This window comes from Taudactylus pleione, unplaced genomic scaffold (genome assembly GCF_031769625.1).
Source record: "Taudactylus pleione unplaced genomic scaffold, aTauple2 ptg000642l, whole genome shotgun sequence".
Taxonomy (NCBI): Eukaryota; Metazoa; Chordata; class Amphibia; order Anura; family Myobatrachidae; genus Taudactylus; species Taudactylus pleione.
The window spans coordinates 5195080-5204833 of NW_028285044.1; the positions used below are offsets into that span (position 1 = coordinate 5195080).

At 49.1% G+C, this 9754-nt stretch overlaps 1 long non-coding RNA gene across 1 annotated transcript; it reads right to left on the bottom strand.

Annotated features, from left to right (window-relative positions):
* Positions 1-3531: 3531 nt before the first annotated feature.
* On the bottom strand, positions 3532-8827 carry LOC148479028 (uncharacterized). Its single transcript, XR_015872012.1, has 3 exons — positions 8673-8827; positions 7453-7549; positions 3532-4014 (listed from the first exon to the last, which is right to left on the bottom strand). It is a non-coding gene; the product is annotated as an uncharacterized LOC148479028 (long non-coding RNA).
* Between the last annotated feature and the right edge of the window lie 927 nt (positions 8828-9754).

Genomic DNA, 9754 nt, shown 5'->3' on the forward strand with positions numbered 1-9754 from the left:
TTTCATCCCCAGCATCTCCTGGCCTCTCCTATCTCTTCCCTGGCCCTTCCCCATGAAGCCATGGCCCTTTTTTGGGTGCATTATGTCCCTTTGAAAAATGAGGTGTGCGCCAATGCTCTTTCTGGCACAGGGCACCAAAAAGTCTAGTTGTGGCTCTGCTCCAAAATACTTGACCCAGTATTTTAAACCCATTTTCGAACACTTTTTAAATTTTTACCCCAAAAATGACATAATTATTAGGGGGAATAAGGTTAAATAAAAAATATTTTTGCCTAAATGGTCATTAAGGGGAATGTACAAAGGATTTTAAACCAAGGACCTGATTCAGACCCGCCCGCTAGGATGCGTTCGCACACAGCTAGCCGATTGTTTGCATTCTGCGTATGCGTACGCATTGCAATGCGAGTGCGTGAACCAGTGCGAGCGATCGGAAAGCGATCACTCACTGAACATAGACAGTCCGGGAGATTGAGTGACAGGAAATGCCGTTTGAGGGTGGTGACAGGGGCTGGCTCCTAGAAACGGGGGAGTGGAGGTGCGAACGCAGGTGTGCCTGAGCGTCTTAACGCTGTTTCAGAGCGATAATTAAAATGCAGCATCATAGTACACTTCACTTGGTAGAATTCACTTGTAGTGCTTGCGCCAGGGTATGGTCAACCACAAGTGCTGCGATCGCATCCGATGTTACTGATGGTTGCATACACTTCCTGGATGACATGCGCAAGTGGGTATCTTAAGACAGGCTGGTGGGCGTCTGCATACACAATGCAATTGCACGCTAAGACATAGTGGGCGTGCTAATGCCTTGCCATTGCATCGCTTGCCTTGCAGAATTTGCTCAATCATCTAGCGTGCAAATGTATCTAGCGAGCGGGTCAGAATCAGGTCCCAAGTCCCCATATTTTTAGACAAAAATAGAGATTTTGCACATTTTATCACCTGCCTCTGAGGTGGTGAATACTTTTCGCCAGTTTCTGCCTGTGCGAAAACTCTGGCAATTGGATAGCGCAATATGCATGAATATGCAATAAGCATGAAAAGTACGCACCGGCGAATGCTTTTCGCCAAACGCAACTTTTCGCACCTAATTGATTACGGCCCTAAATGTAATGCACTCGCTCTACCCTCCTCTGCAAGCTGCAGCATTAAAAATTGCCTTACCTGAATGCTATATGCGTAGCTTTACCCTGGCTGACTGGCTCCCTCTCCTCTTCTCCATCAGGCAGCTGTCATAGTCTCTGTCACACTCTCTCTGAAGTCAAACGGTGTACTCCTCCAGGTGTTGCTGCTCAGTTCCTCCACTGCTCTCCTTCAGAGAGAGAGAGAGAGAGCGTGTGGCATGACGTCATGGCATCTCATCGTGCTCGTACAAGGGCTGATTTCCCATTGGTCTGATGGCAGGGAGGCAGAGCTTGGTCCTCCCAGTCCGGCATAGGCAATGCAGGTCTTAATTACATTAATAAATCTGGCGGATTGGTGATTTGACTCGTCCACTTTTGCAACAGCGCTGGGAATAGAGCCTTCATTACGCTTGATGCCACCAAAACTCTATATCACCTACCTCATATTGAATGCGGATTGTAGTGTGATATTACCGAGTGAATTCGCATTGCGAATTCAGGCAATATCACAGGGATTTACTATAAATCCCTTGCAGGGACAGAGCTTGTGATAAAGCTCTGTCCCTGCGGATCCCATCCGCACTCTAGTCGCGGTACTTTCGGAAAAAATACCGCGACTAAGAGCCCTCGCATGCGCCGACCCACCGTCGCTGCTACCCCCCACCGACTCTAAGCCCCGCCCCCCCGCGATCGTGGACCCCCGCGACCCCCCCCCCTCCCTTCATTACACTTACCTGCATCGTCCTGGCCTCCAGTGATCTTCTCCGGGCTTCCCGATCAGGTGATCTCCCATACTGCACTGGGACCCGATCACCTGATGACCGGGCCGCAGTGCACCTTGGGAGAACAGCTGACCGGAGAGGAGCCATCACCGGAGGCCCGATCACCGGTCCCTGGATTCAGGTAAGTAAAAAAAAAAATGTTTCAATTTTTTTTTCTTTTTTTTACAGCAATCAGCTTGCGGTCTGTTTAGACCACATAGCTGATTACTGGTACCGGCTCCCGCCTCTGCTCTCCCCGTTAGAGCAGACTGGGAGCCCGGTAACCGGTGGAGACCCTGGATAACGCCACCTCCAGGTGGCGTTATTATCACAGGGCTTCCCCCGGTATTTTTTTACAATTTATTTTTAGTAACTCTGGTCGGATCACATTTCCCATTACAATTATGGGAAATGCGATCTGCTTTACTAAAAATAAGTGATACTAGGGGTTGGAGTAGAATTTTACTAATTCTACTCCAATTGCCCTGTAATAACTACAGGTGAAACTAAAATAATGTGAAAAGGGTGTGAAAACACCCTTTTTCACTTTATTTTAGTAAAAATAATGTTAATGAATAGAGCCCTATATCTTGCCTCAACTTTTACAACATCTTCCTGTCTGGAATCCCTCTCATCCACATTGTACCAGCTGCAATCCTTCCTCAACAATGCTGCCTGATTTTCTCTCATCCTTCTGTTTCTGTCTCTCAACTCCAAGGTTTTTCTCATGCTGCCCCACACCTAACGAACACAGGCCCTGATTCAGAGCCGGACGCTCCGACAGAGCGCTCGCTCTGAATCAGGGCCGTCCCTCCTCCTTTTTGGAGCGGCCCCCTGGCCGCTCGCATAGCTGTGGGTGACCACCCACAGCTATAGCGAGCGGCCAAAATGATGGTCGCGATGGTCAAGACCATCGCGACCATCGGGCTTGCGACGAGACCCTTGCGGTAGGGTCTCGCTGCCGCAAGCCCTGGAGTGCTTTTGGCTCTATCAGAGCCAAAAGCACTCCCACTGACATCACTAGTGATGTCAGTGGGGCCGGCCCCAGACAGTAGGCGTTCCCATGGGAATGCCTCCGTCTGGGCAGCCACGCCCCCGACACACCCACCAAAGGGGGCGTGCTGTCAATCACCATCGACAGCACGCCCCCTTTGGTGCGAGACCCATAACGACGGCTTGGCCATCGTTATACGGGTCTCGCGCATGCACACGACGGAGCCGCCTCCGTCGTGCGCATGGGCACTTGGGCAACATCGACCCGCTTGCGAGCGTTCAGCGCTCGCGAGCGGGTCTGAATCAGGCCCTCACTCCCATGACAAATCAGACTACCCATCATCCTCCAATGCTTTAAAAATCCTCTAAAACTCACCTGTTCATCAAAGCTAAGGAATAGATATATATAAAGAAAAAACTCTATATATAAAACCTCTGCGCTAATAAAAATCAACTAAAAAGTGTGAATTGGCAGATAAATCACAGCAACCTTTGCTTATGCAGAAATTCTTCATTCGATCAATGAAACATAATATATTTAATCAATGAAACTGAAAATTTACATATATCACATGATACCTCTAAAAAAATGCATACTGAGATAGCTTAAAAGTTGATAGCAATTGCTTAAAGTCACTCTCGTGCAAAGTTCCTTATATAATAATGGTATTATCTCGATTTGTTAAATACCACTATCCCTTAATTAAAATGTCCTGCTGCCATCCGTGTTTAGGCATGTAAGGAAATATAAATGAGGATTTTGTCCTGCTATTGAAATAGATGATAAATTATCCTCATTTGTGCATAGGGGTAAAAAAATTGCAAATGTCCTGTATAGATGTTCAGTTCGTGAACTGGCCAGACTAAACAGCAGATAAAGGTAATGCTCACCCTGCTGGTGTGCTCGATAGCCACAAGGCTCCCTGTTTGAGCTCCGGCTGAAAACGAGCCTTGGACCCAGTGTCAGCAACAGCCTGCCTTCCACTGAGGAGGTGTCTTGCAAAGTAACAGCGGCCGCGCTGTATAGATACACTGTAGCGGTGGTTTATCACGTGATTGGCACACCAGCGTCCTGGGCGATCTGATCAATTACCTGCTGCCAGCTGTTCACGTCCACATGTAGAATCCAATGGGAGTACCTGGAATAAAGATCCCATACTCACCATCATCCTGGCGCCACTCACTATAGCACCCTGTACTTGACAAAATAACATAATGAGTGACCCGATCCAAGCTGGACAGGTGTAAGTATATGTTGTCACATATACTTACACTACGTGAAATGACAGATGATCGCTATCATCTGTATCTCCCACAGACCGCTAGCCAATCAGAGGCCACTTTACATGTAGCAGCCACTCATTGGCTGGTTACATGTGGGTTCCAGCCAATGAGCGGCCACTACATGTAAAGCTGCAGCTGATTGGCTGGCGGGTCCGGCTCTGACAGTTCATACATGAGGTGTCCCGTCAGAAGCCAGGTAGCTGTCTATGTGATAACACATTTATTTTACAGTGGGGTTATGGGTGCCGGCCACCTGCTGGCACTTCTAGTTCCACAAGTGCCAAAGGGCAGGCATGCTGGCACCTGTAGTTCCACGGTAAAATACAACAGTTTCTCTTTTTTTCCAACACTATTAGCCATCACTCCAGGGGTATGGAGAAGATCCCCGGGCTTTAAAACCAGGACTGGCCCTGCAGCCAGGTGCTGGTTCTTAAATTACGGGGGAACTTTTTTTTCCCCGTAGTTTTAGGAACCAGGACTGGCTATGTTTTTTTGGGGGGACACTACGTAATTGTTTTAAAAGATTTAACCCTTTTTTTACAGGTAGACCTTCAAATATCTAAGCGATATGTGCAGGCTACTTGTTCGGGAGAGTTAGACAGTTAGTGAGAGAAGACACTGCAATCTCGGGTGAGTTATCTCCTTCAAAACTTGCTACTCTGGGGATATATCTCAATCTGCTTCACTACCGGCCAACTCACTTTCAGCTAAACTCACCTCTTAGTAAATATGAGAGTTTAAAAACGGGAAACTCACTCTAGTTTCGGCGATGCAAAGTGAGCTTAAAAAAAAAACCTCAAACTGGAATCTTAGTAAATTTACCCCTAACAGTCCTTCCAACTTCTACCACACTGGCTCACTCTTCCCACACAGCCGGGGTGTGTTATATTATGTTGACTTTCATCAAGCAGTGTCTTCCAGGTCTGACGGTTATGTCCTTATGACCTACGTTGGATCCTGCAGAGCTTCTGGAGGTGAGCATCACTAATACTAACCCTCCCTCCAGTGCCTAAACCTAACCCTCATGTCCCATTGTTTAACCCTAACCCTCCACCCTCTCCTCCCATAGCATAACCCTAACCCTCTTGTTCCCCCAGCCTAACCCTCCGTTCCCTGCAGAATGTTGACATTTCACATGTTGACATTCTGCAGATGTCAACATCATAACTATCAACATTGTGTTGCTGATATTATGAATGTCAACATTGTATATGTCGACATTATGACTACATCCCAAACAGCCGTCCATGCTTGCCGACAATCTGGCTGCCCCTTCCGGGAGGGAGCAGCCAGATCGGCTTGAGTGGGGGTGGGCGTGGCCAGCAGACGGGGGCAGGGCTGGCCAGACTACAAGAGTTTTCGGGCGGAGCAGGGGGCGGAGCCACATGATCACGTCATTTTGGCCCCGCCCCGCTACACACTGCCGATATTACAGGCAGTGTGAAGCAGGGGGTGGGGCCAAAATGACGCGGTTCTGCGTGAATCGCGTCACAGGCCCCCCGCTGCCGGGGAGCTTCTTGTAAGTGCGGTGGGGGTAGGAAGGGTCGGCAGCTGCCGGGAGACTTGCCTGCCTTCCCGGGAGGTCGGGAGCGGCACCCGATTTTCGGGAGGCTCCCGACCAAATCGGGAGGGGTGGCAAGTATGCAGTCGTCAGCACCTCCCCTTGAGATTGGAAGTTCTCATGAGCAGGACCCTCATTCCTCTTGTATTTCAGACTGCCCCCATTTGTCCAGTAGTGTTCTGTCCTTTACCTCTTCCATTATATTTTATGCATTACATGCGATGGAGGGGGGAATTCAATTAGCCACAGGGCTTGCCCTGCAGATAATTAATCAGGCTGCCCAATTCAATCAGCTGTGGGAACTCGTGTGATAATTACCAGAGACATGATTTTTCCTCACAGCCTCAACAGCTGCAAGGAAAGATCTGCATTCAAATGCAAATTCCGCACTTTGGGCCTTATTCAGTTTAGGATGTAATTGCAAAGCTGTTCGCAAGCAGCTTTGCAATTTCGTATTTGCAAATATGGTAATACAGCAGTATGCATCAGGCCTCCTACTGCATTACTTATCTGAGCTGCGTTGTCCAACGCAGCATTGGATCATCTGTAATAACAGGCTGGCTAAGAGACGCATGGGGTCACGCAAGTCGGCCGCAGCAGTTACAACAAAGAGGCCAGGAAGTCTCCATCAGCCGACAGAGATCCTGGCCTCTTCCCTCCCCCCCTAACGGTGGCTACACGCCGTTAGGGGGGAGAAACGGAGGCCATTGCCGCCCCCTCCCCAAATGTCAGCAGACTGTCAAGCACTGACAGTCTGCTGCCGCTCTGCGTTCAATCACGTGCTGTAATGCTTAGTACGGATCAGGCGCCTGCGCAGATTCCCACCATCGGGAATCTGCGTACAGCAGTGCACATACGTGCACTGCTGAATTAGGCCCTTAACGCGGAATCAATGGGTTAGCGCAAGTTAACCCCTGGTTTGCCACACTGGGAAAATGCTGATGAATTGAATAGCAATTCCCATGCACGGCGCAATCAAATAGCTGTGGGGTATATCCTAATAATATAATAATATAGCTAATTGAATAATATAGCTAATTGAATTCCACCCTTATTTTATGCTCCAGGTTGTTTTATGCTGATATGCTTTGAGTAGGTCCTTCTTTTTGTCTGATCTGTTATATATAATCATTGCTATACACTATATGTTCACCATCTCTTTGTATAGTGCTCCGGACCTATGTGGTGCTTTATAAATATGCTATGATAGTTCCCCCAGTGGGACCTTTATGTCCCAGTCTGACATATGTTACAAATTACAATGGGCTTGATTCAGCAGTGCACGCAATTGCACTGCTGAACACAGATTCCCGAATGGGTCCTGCTCAATCTCACGCAAGCCCTTGAATGCCTTTGCCTGACTGACAGGCAGAGGCATTTAAGGGGTGGTCCGCCTGGTTTTCCAGGATTGGCCAGCCCAGAGACTGCGTAGACGTCTTTTGGGCTCACAAGCCGGGCAGCCTGAGTAAGCTGTCTGGCTGCCCGGCGCCTTCCACCATCGCGACTATCGACCACCGATGGTTGTGATGGTGATCCCAGCCTGCGACCTCCGTCACAGTGTTGGGATGGCAAATGCAGCAGGGGGTATCATACACCTCCTGCTGCATTTGGGAGAGGGTGACAGCAGTGACTGGCAGGGAGAGGGTGACCCAGGGGTGGGTGAAAGCAGCGGATGACAGGGAGAGAATGACAGCCAGTGGATGACAAATATACAGTATTTACATTTTCTCACCTGAGCCCAGAACTGCAGAGCGTGAATGGCAGCTCCTCCTTGGATTTAGTGCCGGGGACGGTCAGAAGATCGTGATGTCAGATCCCAGGCGTCCAAACTATAAACAGCATTAAAAACAACTAAACATATAAACAGCAAAAAGCATAAAAAATATCCAAACTCTTTAAAATCATTACAAATTCTTATGCGTCCATTTATTTACCCCCTAGTTAGGCCCGCCCATTATTTCAATTTATCTTAAATCATGAAGATCATCGTGAGGTGTTTGGTAAGCTAACGATTTTTTATACACAATCTCAAGATTTGGCAATTGTTCCCGATGCACGATAGATCGTGAGATCGTTGGTCAGATTGAACACTTTTTACACCAAATCGTGTCCAGGACTCCCAGGGAGAGTTCAAGGGAAATAGCTGACGACATTGCATCGTGAGCACATCGTCTAGTGTGTAAGCACTCTGCAGCAATCCCCAGCGCACCAACAGCATGTATTCAGTGGCACTTGTCACTCTGTATCACTTAAGTCTCATCGCTTGCCCAGTTTTTCTCTTCAGACCTGTGGCACCTCACCCTGCTCTGCTACTCCGCTCCTATGAGTTTTTCAAATCCACTGCACATATGCAACCTTTAACTCCCTGTTCTGCTGCTGGTTTGTATCTTTTTGGCACCTTGCGGCACCACTATAGTGGCAGCCTCTGAAACTACAACGTTGATTGGCTCCTATGGAGCCAGGGGTATCACAAATGCACACTTTAAAAATACATACATAATACAAGGGCCACACATGCTGTAATACTTGCAGTGAAATCTACTTTTCCTTCCTTTTTAAGAAACCTCTGTGAAAGTGGAGAAACGCGTCAAGGTTTGCCCTGATTGACTGTGGACTGTACAGTGAGGTAATTGAGCCACCAGCACTGGTTATTTGTACCATCACGACTGCCTATCTCCATTCACTGTCAGCGTGGATCTGTTTGCGGCTGCGGTGCCCATTACAGCACTGCTATCATCGCTGCCACAACTCACAGATGGATAATGGATGCTAACCCGTATTTAAGAATTGGCGAGACCCAATATTGAGAAGCGGAGTCTAACATGCTGGCGGTATTCACCAGGGACCCCCGCAAGGAGGTTTGGACTTAGCTTAGGTCGTGGCCCTCAGACTTGGTTCCCTTGTACAGGTGCTGGTGTTCTCGGAATAGAGAAGAGTACAATGCAGACGTACCATGTAGTAGACAAGCCGTGTCGGAACCAAACGGACAAGATGGTACCAGGAAGCAGTTGTAAAACAGGTCATGGAGAAAAGCCAAGGTCGATTCTAGAATATCAAGTGGAGACACAACAAGGAGACAGAGTCAGGTCACAAACAAAGCCAAGGTCAGAAACGAGCAGATATAATCACTGGGATGCTGGAGTATGGTTTGAGAGTCTATACCATGGCACCACACAGTGGGGGTCATTCAGACCCGGTCGCAAGCACTGAGTGCTCGCAACCGGGTCGATGTTCCCCCACTGGGCATGCGCACGTTGGAGCCGGCTCTGACGTGCGCATGCGCGAGACACGGCTAGTGACGGGTGCTCCATCGCTAGGGGTCCCGAACCAAAGGGGGCGAGTTGTTGATGGTGAGTGACAGCTTACCCCGTTTGGGAGGTTGGCAGGGGGCGTAGCCGGCCAAACGGAGGCGTTCCCGAAGGAACGCTTGTCATTTGGGGGCGGCCCCACTGACATCAGCAATGATGTCAGTGGGGAGCTTCTTGCTCGATCAGAGCAGGAAGCTCCCTGGGGCTTGCGAGTGCCAAGACCCAACCTTAGGGTCTCTTCGCAAGCCCCGATGGTCGCGATGGTCTTGACCATCGCAACCATCACCCTGGCCGGTCGCTAGAGCTGTGGGTGGTAACCCACAGCTTAACGATCGACCAAGAGGCGGCACTACAAGATGCAAGCGGCCGCCCTCATTCAGAGCGACCGCTTGCATCTAACGACCACCTCTGAATGAGGTCCAGTGTCCTCAAGAACCTTCTTATATAGAAAGAGACTTGAATTTGGCACCCATGTGACATCACCCATGGCGTGTCTGGCCCTTTAACCACTTAACTGGCAGCATCACATGTGATGCGTCTGCAGCCAGCAGTGCTTCAGCTTGCAACGTCGAATCACATGTGACCACGCTGCCACACTGCTTCCCCCGGATTTTGCAGAGGACATCTCCTCCGACTCCCCGGAAGTGATGTGGCGGTCTGTGACCGCCGACATAACTTCCGGAATCGCGCCCCAGAATGCCATGCGAACGGCATTATTATTAAACT